We start from the raw sequence: 18,703 nt of genomic DNA, 5'->3' as shown, positions 1-18,703 counted from the left end.
CTCTCTTAGCGCGCAGGTGCGTAACCATGAGTCCGTCGACTCCACCGGCTCAAGGGAGCCTGAATATAAAGTTTCATCAGATTGGTCGCACACTGCTACACCTACCAGTCGTGTTCCCCCAATGAAAATGGTCCCTGAAGGTCAGCGTCGGCGGATACACCTATGCTCAAGAGTGCGTGCAAGTATGCGTGGCGTGTGCCATCCCTGGACACGTGTTTCGAGGTAGTTGCCTCTCGTCAGCAGGGAGTAGGAAAATGAGAGTGGGGTTGCTGTGTAAGCTGCTAAAAACATAATCAGGTCTAGTACCTCTCTTAGCGCGCAGGTGCGTAACCATGAGTCCGTCGACTCCACCGGCTCAAGGGAGCCTGAATATAAAGTTGCATCAGATTGGTCGCACACTGCTACACCTACCAGTCGTGTTCCCCCAATGAAAATGGTCCCTGAAGGTCAGCGTCGGCGGATACACCTATGCTCAAGAGTGCGTGCAAGTATGCGTGGCGTGTGCCATCCCTGGACACGTGTTTCGAGGTAGTTGCCTCTCGTCAGCAGGGAGTAGGAACATGAGAGTGGGGTTGCTGTGTAAGCTGCTAAAAACATAATCAGGTCTAGTACCTCTCTTAGCGCGCAGGTGCGTAACCATGAGTCCGTCGACTCCACCGGCTCAAGGGAGCCTGAATATAAAGTTGCATCAGATTGGTCGCACACTGCTACACCTACCAGTCGTGTTCCCCCAATGAAAATGGTCCCTGAAGGTCAGCGTCGGCGGATACACCTATGCTCAAGAGTGCGTGCAAGTATGCGTGGCGTGTGCCATCCCTGGACACGTGTTTCGAGGTAGTTGCCTCTCGTCAGCAGGGAGTAGGAAAATGAGAGCCTTGGATCTGCACCTGCGCGCCATGAGAGGTACTTGACCTGTTTTAATTACATTTTGGCAGTCCACGCGGCACCCCTTTACACTGACCTGCTCCCTGCTGACGAGAGGCAACTACCTCGAAACACGTGTCCAGGGATGGCTAACGCAACACATACTGTTCTTTATACATCGTGGCATAGGCGTACCCGCCGTCGCCACTACATCTACCACAGTCCTTTGGGGCAACTTGCTGGTGTGACGAGCAGTGTGCGACCAACCTTTGCTTAATTTATTACGGCTCCCTTGAGCCAACGGGCTGACGAGCCTTGGATCTGCACCTGCGTGCCATGAGAGGTACTTGACCTGTTTTAATTACATTTTGGCAGTCCACGCGGCACCCCTTTACACTGACCTGCTCCCTGCTGACGAGAGGCAACTACCTCGAAACACGTGTCCAGGGATGGCTAACGCAACACATACTGTTCTTTATACATCGTGGCATAGGCGTACCCGCCGTCGCCACTACATCTACCACAGTCCTTTGGGGCAACTTGCTGGTGTGACGAGCAGTGTGCGACCAACCTTTGCTTAATGTATTACGGCTCCCTTGAGCAAACGGGCTGACGAGCCTTGGATCTGCACCTGCGCGCCATGAGAGGTACTTGACCTGTTTTAATTACATTTTGGCAGTCCACGCGGCACCCCTTTACACTGACCTGCTCCCTGCTGACGAGAGGCAACTACCTCGAAACACGTGTCCAGGGATGGCTAACGCAACACATACTGTTCTTTATACATCGTGGCATAGGCGTACCCGCCGTCGCCACTACATCTACCACAGTCCTTTGGGGCAACTTGCTGGTGTGACGAGCAGTGTGCGACCAACCTTTGCTTAATTTATTACGGCTCCCTTGAGCCAACGGGCTGACGAGCCTTGGATCTGCACCTGCGCGCCATGAGAGGTACTTGACCTGTTTTAATTACATTTTGGCAGTCCACGCGGCACCCCTTTACACTGACCTGCTCCCTGCTGACGAGAGGCAACTACCTCGAAACACGTGTCCAGGGATGGCTAACGCAACACATACTGTTCTTTATACATCGTGGCATAGGCGTACCCGCCGTCGCCACTACATCTACCACAGTCCTTTGGGGCAACTTGCTGGTGTGACGAGCAGTGTGCGACCAACCTTTGCTTAATTTATTACGGCTCCCTTGAGCCAACGGGCTGACGAGCCTTGGATCTGCACCTGCGCGCCATGAGAGGTACTTGACCTGTTTTAATTACATTTTGGCAGTCCACGCGGCACCCCTTTACACTGACCTGCTCCCTGCTGACGAGAGGCAACTACCTCGAAACACGTGTCCAGGGATGGCTAACGCAACACATACTGTTCTTTATACATCGTGGCATAGGCGTCCCCGCCGTCGCCACTACATCTACCACAGTCCTTTGGGGCAACTTGCTGGTGTGACGAGCAGTGTGCGACCAACCTTTGCTTAATTTATTACGGCTCCCTTGAGCCAAAGGGCTGACGAGCCTTGGATCTGCACCTGCGCGCCATGAGAGGTACTTGACCTGTTTTAATTACATTTTGGCAGTCCACGCGGCACCCCTTTACACTGACCTGCTCCCTGCTGACGAGAGGCAACTACCTCGAAACACGTGTCCAGGGATGGCTAACGCAACACATACTGTTCTTTATACATCGTGGCATAGGCGTACCCGCCGTCGCCACTACATCTACCACAGTCCTTTGGGGCAACTTGCTGGTGTGACGAGCAGTGTGCGACCAACCTTTGCTTAATTTATTACGGCTCCCTTGAGCCAACGGGCTGACGAGCCTTGGATCTGCACCTGCGCGCCATGAGAGGTACTTGACCTGTTTTAATTACATTTTGGCAGTCCACGCGGCACCCCTTTACACTGACCTGCTCCCTGCTGACGAGAGGCAACTACCTCGAAACACGTGTCCAGGGATGGCTAACGCAACACATACTGTTCTTTATACATCGTGGCATAGGCGTACCCGCCGTCGCCACTACATCTACCACAGTCCTTTGGGGCAACTTGCTGGTGTGACGAGCAGTGTGCGACCAACCTTTGCTTAATTTATTACGGCTCCCTTGAGCCAACGGGCTGACGAGCCTTGGATCTGCACCTGCGCGCCATGAGAGGTACTTGACCTGTTTTAATTACATTTTGGCAGTCCACGCGGCACCCCTTTACACTGACCTGCTCCCTGCTGACGAGAGGCAACTACCTCGAAACACGTGTCCAGGGATGGCTAACGCAACACATACTGTTCTTTATACATCGTGGCATAGGCGTACCCGCCGTCGCCACTACATCTACCACAGTCCTTTGGGGCAACTTGCTGGTGTGACGAGCAGTGTGCGACCAACCTTTGCTTAATTTATTACGGCTCCCTTGAGCCAACGGGCTGACGAGCCTTGGATCTGCACCTGCGCGCCATGAGAGGTACTTGACCTGTTTTAATTACATTTTGGCAGTCCACGCGGCACCCCTTTACACTGACCTGCTCCCTGCTGACGAGAGGCAACTACCTCGAAACACGTGTCCAGGGATGGCTAACGCAACACATACTGTTCTTTATACATCGTGGCATAGGCGTACCCGCCGTCGCCACTACATCTACCACAGTCCTTTGGGGCAACTTGCTCGTGTGACGAGCAGTGTGCGACCAACCTTTGCTTAATTTATTACGGCTCCCTTGACCCAACGGGCTGACGAGCCTTGGATCTGCACCTGCGCGCCATGAGAGGTACTTGACCTGTTTTAATTACATGTTGGCAGTCCACGCGGCACCCCTTTACACTGACCTGCTCCCTGCTGACGAGAGGCAACTACCTCGAAACACGTGTCCAGGGATGGCTAACGCAATACATACTGTTCTTTATACATCGTGGCATAGGCGTACCCGCCGTCGCCACTACATCTACCACAGTCCTTTGGGGCAACTTGCTGGTGTGACGAGCAGTGTGCGACCAACCTTTGCTTAATTTATTACGGCTCCCTTGAGCCAACGGGCTGACGAGCCTTGGATCTGCACCTGCGCGCCATGAGAGGTACTTGACCTGTTTTAATTACATTTTGGCAGTCCACGCGGCACCCCTTTACACTGACCTGCTCCCTGCTGACGAGAGGCAACTACCTCGAAACACGTGTCCAGGGATGGCTAACGCAACACATACTGTTCTTTATACATCGTGGCATAGGCGTACCCGCCGTCACCACTACATCTACCACAGTCCTTTGGGGCAACTTGCTGGTGTGACGAGCAGTGTGCGACCAACCTTTGCTTAATTTATTACGGCTCCTTTGAGTCAACGGGCTGACGAGCCTTGGATCTGCACCTGCGCGCCATGAGAGGCACTTGACCTGTTTTAATTCCATTTTGGCAGTCCACGCGGCACCCCTTTACACTGACCTGCTCCCTGCTGACGAGAGGCAACTACCTCGAAACACGTGTCCAGGGATGGGTAACGCAACACATACTGTTCTTTATACATCGTGGCATAGGCGTACCCGCCGTCGCCACTACATCTACCACAGTCCTTTGGGGCAACTTGCTGGTGTGACGAGCAGTGTGCGACCAACCTTTGCTTAATTTATTACGGCTCCCTTGAGCCAACGGGCTGACGAGCCTTGGATCTGCACCTGCGCGCCATGAGAGGTACTTGACCTGTTTTAATTACATTTTGGCAGTCCACGCGGCACCCCTTTACACTGACCTGCTCCCTGCTGACGAGAGGCAACTACCTCGAAACACGTGTCCAGGGATGGCTAACGCAACACATACTGTTCTTTATACATCGTGGCATAGGCGTACCCGCCGTCGCCACTACATCTACCACAGTCCTTTGGGGCAACTTGCTGGTGTGACGAGCAGTGTGCGACCAACCTTTGCTTAATTTATTACGGCTCCCTTGAGCCAACGGGCTGACGAGCCTTGGATCTGCACCTGCGCGCCATGAGAGGTACTTGACCTGTTTTAATTACATTTTGGCAGTCCACGCGGCACCCCTTTACACTGACCTGCTCCCTGCTGACGAGAGGCAACTACCTCAAAACACGTGTCCAGGGATGGCTAACGCAACACATACTGTTCTTTATACATCGTGGCATAGGCGTACCCGCCGTCGCCACTACATCTACCACAGTCCTTTGGGGCAACTTGCTGGTGTGACGAGCAGTGTGCGACCAACCTTTGCTTAATTTATTACGGCTCCCTTGAGCCAACGGGCTGACGAGCCTTGGATCTGCACCTGCGCGCCATGAGAGGTACTTGACCTGTTTTAATTACATTTTGGCAGTCCACGCGGCACCCCTTTACACTGACCTGCTCCCTGCTGACGAGAGGCAACTACCTCGAAACACGTGTCCAGGGATGGCTAACGCAACACATACTGTTCTTTATACATCGTGGCATAGGCGTACCCGCCGTCGCCACTACATCTACCACAGTCCTTTGGGGCAACTTGCTGGTGTGACGAGCAGTGTGCGACCAACCTTTGCTTAATTTATTACGGCTCCCTTGAGCCAACGGGCTGACGAGCCTTGGATCTGCACCTGCGCGCCATGAGAGGTACTTGACCTGTTTTAATTACATTTTGGCAGTCCACGCGGCACCCCTTTACACTGACCTGCTCCCTGCTGACGAGAGGCAACTACCTCGAAACACGTGTCCAGGGATGGCTAACGCAACACATACTGTTCTTTATACATCGTGGCATAGGCGTACCCGCCGTCGCCACTACATCTACCACAGTCCTTTGGGGCAACTTGCTGGTGTGACGAGCAGTGTGCGACCAACCTTTGCTTAATTTATTACGGCTCCCTTGAGCCAACGGGCTGACGAGCCTTGGATCTGCACCTGCGCGCCATGAGAGGTACTTGACCTGTTTTAATTACATTTTGGCAGTCCACGCGGCACCCCTTTACACTGACCTGCTCCCTGCTGACGAGAGGCAACTACCTCGAAACACGTGTCCAGGGATGGCTAACGCAACACATACTGTTCTTTATACATCGTGGCATAGGCGTACCCGCCGTCGCCACTACATCTACCACAGTCCTTTGGGGCAACTTGCTGGTGTGACGAGCAGTGTGCGACCAACCTTTGCTTAATTTATTACGGCTCCCTTGAGCCAACGGGCTGACGAGCCTTGGATCTGCACCTGTGCGCCATGAGAGGCAACTACCTCGAAACACGTGTCCAGGGATGGCTAACGCAACACATACTGTTCTTTATACATCGTGGCATAGGCGTACCCGCCGTCGCCACTACATCTACCACAGTCCTTTGGGGCAACTTGCTGGTGTGACGAGCAGTGTGCGACCAACCTTTGCTTAATTTATTACGGCTCCCTTGAGCCAACGGGCTGACGAGCCTTGGATCTGCACCTGCGCGCCATGAGAGGTACTTGACCTGTTTTAATTACATTTTGGCAGTCCACGCGGCACCCCTTTACACTGACCTGCTCCCTGCTGACGAGAGGCAACTACCTCGAAACACGTGGCCAGGGATGGCTAACGCAACACATACTGTTCTTTATACATCGTGGCATAGGCGTACCCGCCGTCGCCACTACATCTACCACAGTCCTTTGGGGCAACTTGCTGGTGTGACGAGCAGTGTGCGACCAACCTTTGCTTAATTTATTACGGCTCCCTTGAGCCAACGGGCTGACGAGCCTTGGATCTGCACCTGCGCGCCATGAGAGGTACTTGACCTGTTTTAATTACATTTTGGCAGTCCACGCGGCACCCCTTTACACTGACCTGCTCCCTGCTGACGAGAGGCAACTACCTCGAAACACGTGTCCAGGGATGGCTAACGCAACACATACTGTTCTTTATACATCGTGGCATAGGCGTACCCGCCGTCACCACTACATCTACCACAGTCCTTTGGGGCAACTTGCTGGTGTGACGAGCAGTGTGCGACCACCCTTTGCTTAATTTATAACGGCTCCCTTGAGCCAACGGGCTGACGAGCCTTGGATCTGCACCTGCGCGCCATGAGAGGTACTTGACCTGTTTTAATTACATTTTGGCAGTCCACGCGGCACCCCTTTACACTGACCTGCTCCCTGCTGACGAGAGGCAACTACCTCGAAACACGTGTCCAGGGATGGCTAACGCAACACATACTGTTCTTTATACATCGTGGCATAGGCGTACCCGCCGTCGCCACTACATCTACCACAATCCTTGGGGCAACTTGCTGGTGTGACGAGCAGTGTGCGACCAACCTTTGCTTAATTTATTACGGCTCCCTTGAGCCAACGGGCTGACGAGCCTTGGATCTGCACCTGCGCGCCATGAGAGGTACTTGACCTGTTTTAATTACATTTTGGCAGTCCACGCGGCACCCCTTTACACTGACCTGCTCCCTGCTGACGAGAGGCAACTACCTTGAAACACGTGTCCAGGGATGGCTAACGCAACACATACTGTTCTTTATACATCGTGGCATAGGCGTACCCGCCGTCGCCACTACATCTACCACAGTCCTTTGGGGCAACTTGCTGGTGTGACGAGCAGTGTGCGACCAACCTTTGCTTAATTTATTACGGCTCCCTTGAGCCAACGGGCTGACGAGCCTTGGATCTGCACCTGCGCGCCATGAGAGGTACTTGACCTGTTTTAATTACATTTTGGCAGTCCACGCGGCACCCCTTTACACTGACCTGCTCCCTGCTGACGAGAGGCAACTACCTCGAAACACGTGTCCAGGGATGGCTAACGCAACACATACTGTTCTTTATACATCGTGGCATAGGCGTACCCGCCGTCGCCACTACATCTACCACAGTCCTTTGGGGCAACTTGCTGGTGTGACGAGCAGTGTGCGACCAACCTTTGCTTAATTTATTACGGCTCCCTTGAGCCAACGGGCTGACGGGCCTTGGATCTGCACCTGCGCGCCATGAGAGGTACTTGACCTGTTTTAATTACATTTTGGCAGTCCACGCGGCACCCCTTTACACTGACCTGCTCCCTGCTGACGAGAGGCAACTACCTCGAAACACGTGTCCAGGGATGGCTAACGCAACACATACTGTTCTTTATACATCGTGGCATAGGCGTACCCGCCGTCGCCACTACATCTACCACAGTCCTTTGGGGCAACTTGCTGGTGTGACGAGCAGTGTGCGACCAACCTTTGCTTAATTTATTACGGCTCCCTTGAGCCAACGGGCTGACGAGCCTTGGATCTGCACCTGCGCGCCATGAGAGGTACTTGACCTGTTTTAATTACATTTTGGCAGTCCACGCGGCACCCCTTTACACTGACCTGCTCCCTGCTGACGAGAGGCAACTACCTCGAAACACGTGTCCAGGGATGGCTAACGCAACACATACTGTTCTTTATACATCGTGGCATAGGCGTACCCGCCGTCGCCACTACATCTACCACAGTCCTTTGGGGCAACTTGCTGGTGTGACGAGCAGTGTGCGACCAACCTTTGCTTAATTTATTACGGCTCCCTTGAGCCAACGGGCTGACGAGCCTTGGATCTGCACCTGCGCGCCATGAGAGGTACTTGACCTGTTTTAATTACATTTTGGCAGTCCACGCGGCACCCCTTTACACTGACCTGCTCCCTGCTGACGAGAGGCAACTACCTCGAAACACGTGTCCAGGGATGGCTAACGCAACACATACTGTTCTTTATACATCGTGGCATAGGCGTACCCGCCGTTGCCACTACATCTACCACAGTCCTTTGGGGCAACTTGCTGGTGTGACGAGCAGTGTGCGACCAACCTTTGCTTAATTTATTACGGCTCCCTTGAGCCAACGGGCTGACGAGCCTTGGATCTGCACCTGCGCGCCATGAGAGGTACTTGACCTGTTTTAATTACATTTTGGCAGTCCACGCGGCACCCCTTTACACTGACCTGCTCCCTGCTGACGAGAGGCAACTACCTCGAAACACGTGTCCAGGGATGGCTAACGCAACACATACTGTTCTTTATACATCGTGGCATAGGCGTACCCGCCGTCGCCACTACATCTACCACAGTCCTTTGGGGCAACTTACTGGTGTGACGAGCAGTGTGCGACCAACCTTTGCTTAATTTATTACGGCTCCCTTGAGCCAACGGGCTGACGAGCCTTGGATCTGCACCTGCGCGCCATGAGAGGTACTTGACCTGTTTTAATTACATTTTGGCAGTCCACGCGGCACCCCTTTACACTGACCTGCTCCCTGCTGACGAGAGGCAACTACCTCGAAACACGTGTCCAGGGATGGCTAACGCAACACATACTGTTCTTTATACATCGTGGCATAGGCGTACCCGCCGTCGCCACTACATCTACCACAGTCCTTTGGGGCAACTTGCTGGTGTGACGAGCAGTGTGCGACCAACCTTTGCTTAATTTATTACGGCTCCCTTGACCCAACGGGCTGACGAGCCTTGGATCTGCACCTGCGCGCCATGAGAGGTACTTGACCTGTTTTAATTACATGTTGGCAGTCCACGCGGCACCCCTTTACACTGACCTGCTCCCTGCTGACGAGAGGCAACTACCTCGAAACACGTGTCCAGGGATGGCTAACGCAACACATACTGTTCTTTATACATCGTGGCATAGGCGTACCCGCCGTCGCCACTACATCTACCACAGTCCTTTGGGGCATCTTGCTGGTGTGACGAGCAGTGTGCGACCAACCTTTGCTTAATTTATTACGGCTCCCTTGACCCAACGGGCTGACGAGCCTTGGATCTGCACCTGCGCGCCATGAGAGGTACTTGACCTGTTTTAATTACATTTTGGCAGTCCACGCGGCACCCCTTTACACTGACCTGCTCCCTGCTGACGAGAGGCAACTACCTCGAAACACGTGTCCAGGGATGGCTAACGCAACACATACTGTTCTTTATACATCGTGGCATAGGCGTACCCGCCGTCGCCACTACATCTACCACAGTCCTTTGGGGCAACTTGCTGGTGTGACGAGCAGTGTGCGACCAACCTTTGCTTAATTTATTACGGCTCCCTTGAGCCAACGGGCTGACGAGCCTTGGATCTGCACCTGCGTGCCATGAGAGGTACTTGACCTGTTTTAATTACATTTTGGCAGTCCACGCGGCACCCCTTTACACTGACCTGCTCCCTGCTGACGAGAGGCAACTACCTCGAAACACGTGTCCAGGGATGGCTAACGCAACACATACTGTTCTTTATACATCGTGGCATAGGCGTACCCGCCGTCGCCACTACATCTACCACAGTCCTTTGGGGCAACTTGCTGGTGTGACGAGCAGTGTGCGACCAACCTTTGCTTAATTTATTACGGCTCCCTTGAGCAAACGGGCTGACGAGCCTTGGATCTGCACCTGCGCGCCATGAGAGGTACTTGACCTGTTTTAATTACATTTTGGCAGTCCACGCGGCACCCCTTTACACTGACCTGCTCCCTGCTGACGAGAGGCAACTACCTCGAAACACGTGTCCAGGGATGGCTAACGCAACACATACTGTTCTTTATACATCGTGGCATAGGCGTACCCGCCGTCGCCACTACATCTACCACAGTCCTTTGGGGCAACTTGCTGGTGTGACGAGCAGTGTGCGACCAACCTTTGCTTAATTTATTACGGCTCCCTTGAGCCAACGGGCTGACGAGCCTTGGATCTGCACCTGCGCGCCATGAGAGGTACTTGACCTGTTTTAATTACATTTTGGCAGTCCACGCGGCACCCCTTTACACTGACCTGCTCCCTGCTGACGAGAGGCAACTACCTCGAAACACGTGTCCAGGGATGGCTAACGCAACACATACTGTTCTTTATACATCGTGGCATAGGCGTACCCGCCGTCGCCACTACATCTACCACAGTCCTTTGGGGCAACTTGCTGGTGTGACGAGCAGTGTGCGACCAACCTTTGCTTAATTTATTACGGCTCCCTTGAGCCAACGGGCTGACGAGCCTTGGATCTGCACCTGCGCGCCATGAGAGGTACTTGACCTGTTTTAATTACATTTTGGCAGTCCACGCGGCACCCCTTTACACTGACCTGCTCCCTGCTGACGAGAGGCAACTACCTCGAAACACGTGTCCAGGGATGGCTAAAGCAACACATACTGTTCTTTATACATCGTGGCATAGGCGTCCCCGCCGTCGCCACTACATCTACCACAGTCCTTTGAGGCAACTTGCTGGTGTGACGAGCAGTGTGCGACCAACCTTTGCTTAATTTATTACGGCTCCCTTGAGCCAAAGGGCTGACGAGCCTTGGATCTGCACCTGCGCGCCATGAGAGGTACTTGACCTGTTTTAATTACATTTTGGCAGTCCACGCGGCACCCCTTTACACTGACCTGCTCCCTGCTGACGAGAGGCAACTACCTCGAAACACGTGTCCAGGGATGGCTAACGCAACACATGCTGTTCTTTATACATCGTGGCATAGGCGTACCCGCCGTCGCCACTACATCTACCACAGTCCTTTGGGGCAACTTGCTGGTGTGACGAGCAGTGTGCGACCAACCTTTGCTTAATTTATTACGGCTCCCTTGAGCCAACGGGCTGACGAGCCTTGGATCTGCACCTGCGCGCCATGAGAGGTACTTGACCTGTTTTAATTACATTTTGGCAGTCCACGCGGCACCCCTTTACACTGACCTGCTCCCTGCTGACGAGAGGCAACTACCTCGAAACACGTGTCCAGGGATGGCTAACGCAACACATACTGTTCTTTATACATCGTGGCATAGGCGTACCCGCCGTCGCCACTACATCTACCACAGTCCTTTGGGGCAACTTGCTGGTATGACGAGCAGTGTGCGACCAACCTTTGCTTAATTTATTACGGCTCCCTTGAGCCAACGGGCTGACGAGCCTTGGATCTGCACCTGCGCGCCATGAGAGGTACTTGACCTGTTTTAATTACATTTTGGCAGTCCACGCGGCACCCCTTTACACTGACCTGCTCCCTGCTGACGAGAGGCAACTACCTCGAAACACGTGTCCAGGGATGGCTAACGCAACACATACTGTTCTTTATACATCGTGGCATAGGCGTACCCGCCGTCGCCACTACATCTACCACAGTCCTTTGGGGCAACTTGCTGGTGTGACGAGCAGTGTGCGACCAATCTTTGCTTAATTTATTACGGCTCCCTTGAGCCAACGGGCTGACGAGCCTTGGATCTGCACCTGCGCGCCATGAGAGGTACTTGACTTGTTTTAATTACATTTTGGCAGTCCACGCGGCACCCCTTTACACTGACCTGCTCCCTGCTAACGAGAGGCAACTACCTCGAAACACGTGTCCAGGGATGGCTAACGCAACACATACTGTTCTTTATACATCGTGGCATAGGCGTACCCGCCGTCGCCACTACATCTACCACAGTCCTTTGGGGCAACTTGCTGGTGTGACGAGCAGTGTGCGACCAACCTTTGCTTAATTTATTACGGCTCCCTTGAGCCAACGGGCTGACGAGCCTTGGATCTGCACCTGCGCGCCATGAGAGGTACTTGACCTGTTTTAATTACATTTTGGCAGTCCACGCGGCACCCCTTTACACTGACCTGCTCCCTGCTGACGAGAGGCAACTACCTCGAAACACGTGTCCAGGGATGGCTAACGCAACACATACTGTTCTTTATGCATCGTGGCATAGGCGTACCCGCCGTCGCCACTACATCTACCACAGTCCTTTGGGGCAACTTGCTGGTGTGACGAGCAGTGTGCGACCAACCTTTGCTTAATTTATTACGGCTCCCTTGAGCCAACGGGCTGACGAGCCTTGGATCTGCACCTGCGCGCCATGAGAGGTACTTGACCTGTTTTAATTACATTTTGGCAGTCCACGCGGCACCCCTTTACACTGACCTGCTCCCTGCTGACGAGAGGCAACTACCTCGAAACACGTGTCCAGGGATGGCTAACGCAACACATACTGTTCTTTATACATCGTGGCATAGGCGTACCCGCCGTCGCCACTACATCTACCACAGTCCTTTGGGGCAACTTGCTGGTGTGACGAGCAGTGTGCGACCAACCTTTGCTTAATTTATTACGGCTCCCTTGAGCCAACGGGCTGACGAGCCTTGGATCTGCACCTGCGCGCCATGAGAGGTACTTGACCTGTTTTAATTACATTTTGGCAGTCCACGCGGCACCCCTTTACACTGACCTGCTCCCTGCTGACGAGAGGCAACTACCTCGAAACACGTGTCCAGGGATGGCTAACGCAACACATACTGTTCTTTATACATCGTGGCATAGGCGTACCCGCCGTCGCCACTACATCTACCACAGTCCTTTGGGGCAACTTGCTGGTGTGACGAGCAGTGTGCGACCAACCTTTGCTTAATTTATTACGGCTCCCTTGAGCCAACCGGCTGACGAGCCTTGGATCTGCACCTGCGCGCCATGAGAGGTACTTGACCTGTTTTAATTACATTTTGGCAGTCCACGCGGCACCCCTTTACACTGACCTGCTCCCTGCTGACGAGAGGCAACTACCTCGAAACACGTGTCCAGGGATGGCTAACGCAACACATACTGTTCTTTATACATCGTGGCATAGGCGTACCCGCCGTCGCCACTACATCTACCACAGTCCTTTGGGGCAACTTGCTGGTGTGACGAGCAGTGTGCGACCAACCTTTGCTTAATTTATTACGGCTCCCTTGAGCCAACGGGCTGACGAGCCTTGGATCTGCACCTGCGCGCCATGAGAGGTACTTGACCTGTTTTAATTACATTTTGGCAGTCCACGCGGCACCCCTTTACACTGACCTGCTCCCTGCTGACGAGAGGCAACTACCTCGAAACACGTGTCCAGGGATGGCTAACGCAACACATACTGTTCTTTATACATCGTGGCATAGGCGTACCCGCCGTCGCCACTACATCTACCACAGTCCTTTGGGGCAACTTGCTGGTGTGACGAGCAGTGTGCGACCAACCTTTGCTTAATTTATTACGGCTCCCTTGAGCCAACGGGCTGACGAGCCTTGGATCTGCACCTGCGCGCCATGAGAGGTACTTGACCTGTTTTAATTACATTTTGGCAGTCCACGCGGCACCCCTTTACACTGACCTGCTCCCTGCTGACGAGAGGCAACTACCTCGAAACACGTGTCCAGGGATGGCTAACGCAACACATACTGTTCTTTATACATCGTGGCATAGGCGTACCCGCCGTCGCCACTACATCTACCACAGTCCTTTGGGGCAACTTGCTGGTGTGACGAGCAGTGTGCGACCAACCTTTGCTTAATTTATTACGGCTCCCTTGACCCAACGGGCTGACGAGCCTTGGATCTGCACCTGCGCGCCATGAGAGGTACTTGACCTGTTTTAATTACATGTTGGCAGTCCACGCGGCACCCCTTTACACTGACCTGCTCCCTGCTGACGAGAGGCAACTACCTCGAAACACGTGTCCAGGGATGGCTAACGCAACACATACTGTTCTTTATACATCGTGGCATAGGCGTACCCGCCGTCGCCACTACATCTACCACAGTCCTTTGGGGCATCTTGCTGGTGTGACGAGCAGTGTGCGACCAACCTTTGCTTAATTTATTACGGCTCCCTTGACCCAACGGGCTGACGAGCCTTGGATCTGCACCTGCGCGCCATGAGAGGTACTTGACCTGTTTTAATTACATTTTGGCAGTCCACGCGGCACCCCTTTACACTGACCTGCTCCCTGCTGACGAGAGGCAACTACCTCGAAACACGTGTCCAGGGATGGCTAACGCAACACATACTGTTCTTTATACATCGTGGCATAGGCGTACCCGCCGTCGCCACTACATCTACCACAGTCCTTTGGGGCAACTTGCTGGTGTGACGAGCAGTGTGCGACCAACCTTTGCTTAATTTATTACGGCTCCCTTGAGCCAACGGGCTGACGAGCCTTGGATCTGCACCTGCGTGCCATGAGAGGTACTTGACCTGTTTTAATTACATTTTGGCAGTCCACGCGGCACCCCTTTACACTGACCTGCTCCCTGCTGACGAGAGGCAACTACCTCGAAACACGTGTCCAGGGATGGCTAACGCAACACATACTGTTCTTTATACATCGTGGCATAGGCGTACCCGCCGTCGCCACTACATCTACCACAGTCCTTTGGGGCAACTTGCTGGTGTGACGAGCAGTGTGCGACCAACCTTTGCTTAATTTATTACGGCTCCCTTGAGCAAACGGGCTGACGAGCCTTGGATCTGCACCTGCGCGCCATGAGAGGTACTTGACCTGTTTTAATTACATTTTGGCAGTCCACGCGGCACCCCTTTACACTGACCTGCTCCCTGCTGACGAGAGGCAACTACCTCGAAACACGTGTCCAGGGATGGCTAACGCAACACATACTGTTCTTTATACATCGTGGCATAGGCGTACCCGCCGTCGCCACTACATCTACCACAGTCCTTTGGGGCAACTTGCTGGTGTGACGAGCAGTGTGCGACCAACCTTTGCTTAATTTATTACGGCTCCCTTGAGCCAACGGGCTGACGAGCCTTGGATCTGCACCTGCGCGCCATGAGAGGTACTTGACCTGTTTTAATTACATTTTGGCAGTCCACGCGGCACCCCTTTACACTGACCTGCTCCCTGCTGACGAGAGGCAACTACCTCGAAACACGTGTCCAGGGATGGCTAACGCAACACATACTGTTCTTTATACATCGTGGCATAGGCGTACCCGCCGTCGCCACTACATCTACCACAGTCCTTTGGGGCAACTTGCTGGTGTGACGAGCAGTGTGCGACCAACCTTTGCTTAATTTATTACGGCTCCCTTGAGCCAACGGGCTGACGAGCCTTGGATCTGCACCTGCGCGCCATGAGAGGTACTTGACCTGTTTTAATTACATTTTGGCAGTCCACGCGGCACCCCTTTACACTGACCTGCTCCCTGCTGACGAGAGGCAACTACCTCGAAACACGTGTCCAGGGATGGCTAAAGCAACACATACTGTTCTTTATACATCGTGGCATAGGCGTCCCCGCCGTCGCCACTACATCTACCACAGTCCTTTGGGGCAACTTGCTGGTGTGACGAGCAGTGTGCGACCAACCTTTGCTTAATTTATTACGGCTCCCTTGAGCCAAAGGGCTGACGAGCCTTGGATCTGCACCTGCGCGCCATGAGAGGTACTTGACCTGTTTTAATTACATTTTGGCAGTCCACGCGGCACCCCTTTACACTGACCTGCTCCCTGCTGACGAGAGGCAACTACCTCGAAACACGTGTCCAGGGATGGCTAACGCAACACATACTGTTCTTTATACATCGTGGCATAGGCGTACCCGCCGTCGCCACTACATCTACCACAGTCCTTTGGGGCAACTTGCTGGTGTGACGAGCAGTGTGCGACCAACCTTTGCTTAATTTATTACGGCTCCCTTGAGCCAACGGGCTGACGAGCCTTGGATCTGCACCTGCGCGCCATGAGAGGTACTTGACCTGTTTTAATTACATTTTGGCAGTCCACGCGGCACCCCTTTACACTGACCTGCTCCCTGCTGACGAGAGGCAACTACCTCGAAACACGTGTCCAGGGATGGCTAACGCAACACATACTGTTCTTTATACATCGTGGCATAGGCGTACCCGCCGTCGCCACTACATCTACCACAGTCCTTTGGGGCAACTTGCTGGTGTGACGAGCAGTGTGCGACCAACCTTTGCTTAATTTATTACGGCTCCCTTGAGCCAACGGGCTGACGAGCCTTGGATCTGCACCTGCGCGCCATGAGAGGTACTTGACCTGTTTTAATTACATTTTGGCAGTCCACGCGGCACCCCTTTACACTGACCTGCTCCCTGCTGACGAGAGGCAACTACCTCGAAACACGTGTCCAGGGATGGCTAACGCAACACATACTGTTCTTTATACATCGTGGCATAGGCGTACCCGCCGTCGCCACTACATCTACCACAGTCCTTTGGGGCAACTTGCTGGTGTGACGAGCAGTGTGCGACCAACCTTTGCTTAATTTATTACGGCTCCCTTGAGCCAACGGGCTGACGAGCCTTGGATCTGCACCTGCGCGCCATGAGAGGTACTTGACCTGTTTTAATTACATTTTGGCAGTCCACGCGGCACCCCTTTACACTGACCTGCTCCCTGCTGACGAGAGGCAACTACATCGAAACACGTGTCCAGGGATGGCTAACGCAACACATACTGTTCTTTATGCATCGTGGCATAGGCGTACCCGCGGTCGCCACTACATCTACCACAGTCCTTTGGGGCAACTTGCTGGTGTGACGAGCAGTGTGCGACCAACCTTTGCTTAATTTATTACGGCTCCCTTGAGCCAACGGGCTGACGAGCCTTGGATCTGCACCTGCGCGCCATGAGAGGTACTTGACCTGTTTTAATTACATTTTGGCAGTCCACGCGGCACCCCTTTACACTGACCTGCTCCCTGCTGACGAGAGGCAACTACCTCGAAACACGTGTCCAGGGATGGCTAACGCAACACATACTGTTCTTTATACATCGTGGCATAGGCGTACCCGCCGTCGCCACTACATCTACCACAGTCCTTTGGGGCAACTTGCTGGTGTGACGAGCAGTGTGCGACCAACCTTTGCTTAATTTATTACGGCTCCCTTGAGCCAACGGGCTGACGAGCCTTGGATCTGCACCTGCGCGCCATGAGAGGTACTTGACCTGTTTTAATTACATTTTGGCAGTCCACGCGGCACCCCTTTACACTGACCTGCTCCCTGCTGACGAGAGGCAACTACCTCGAAACACGTGTCCAGGGATGGCTAACGCAACACATACTGTTCTTTATACATCGTGGCATAGGCGTACCCGCCGTCGCCACTACATCTACCACAGTCCTTTGGGGCAACTTGCTGGTGTGACGAGCAGTGTGCGACCAACCTTTGCTTAATTTATTACGGCTCCCTTGAGCCAACGGGCTGACGAGCCTTGGATCTGCACCTGCGCGCCATGAGAGGTACTTGACCTGTTTTAATTACATTTTGGCAGTCCACGCGGCACCCCTTTACACTGACCTGCTCCCTGCTGACGAGAGGCAACTACCTCGAAACACGTGTCCAGGGATGGCTAACGCAACACATACTGTTCTTTATACATCGTGGCATAGGCGTACCCGCCGTCGCCACTACATCTACCACAGTCCTTTGGGGCAACTTGCTGGTGTGACGAGCAGTGTGCGACCAACCTTTGCTTAATTTATTACGGCTCCCTTGAGCCAACGGGCTGACGAGCCTTGGATCTGCACCTGCGCGCCATGAGAGGTACTTGACCTGTTTTAATTACATTTTGGCAGTCCACGCGGCACCCCTTTACACTGACCTGCTCCCTGCTGACGAGAGGCAACTACCTCGAAACACGTGTCCAGGGATGGGTAACGCAACACATACTGTTCTTTATACATCGTGGCATAGGCGTACCCGCCGTCGCCACTACATCTACCACAGTCCTTTGGGGCAACTTGCTGGTGTGACGAGCAGTGTGCGACCAACCTTTGCTTAATTTATTACGTCTCCCTTGAGCCAACGGGCTGACGAGCCTTGGATCTGCACCTGCGCGCCGTGAGAGGTACTTGACCTGTTTTAATTACATTTTGGCAGTCCACGCGGCACCCCTTTACACTGACCTGCTCCCTGCTGACGAGAGGCAACTACCTCGAAACACGTGTCCAGGGATGGCTAACGCAACACATACTGTTCTTTATACATCGTGGCATAGGCGTACCCGCCGTCGCCACTACATCTACCACAGTCCTTTGGGGCAACTTGCTGGTGTGACGAGCAGTGTGCGACCAACCTTTGCTTAATTTATTACG

Source organism: Triturus cristatus, chromosome 10 (genome assembly GCF_964204655.1).
Source record: "Triturus cristatus chromosome 10, aTriCri1.1, whole genome shotgun sequence".
Classification (NCBI taxonomy): Eukaryota; Metazoa; Chordata; class Amphibia; order Caudata; family Salamandridae; genus Triturus; species Triturus cristatus.
This window is presented reverse-complemented; position numbering follows the sequence as displayed.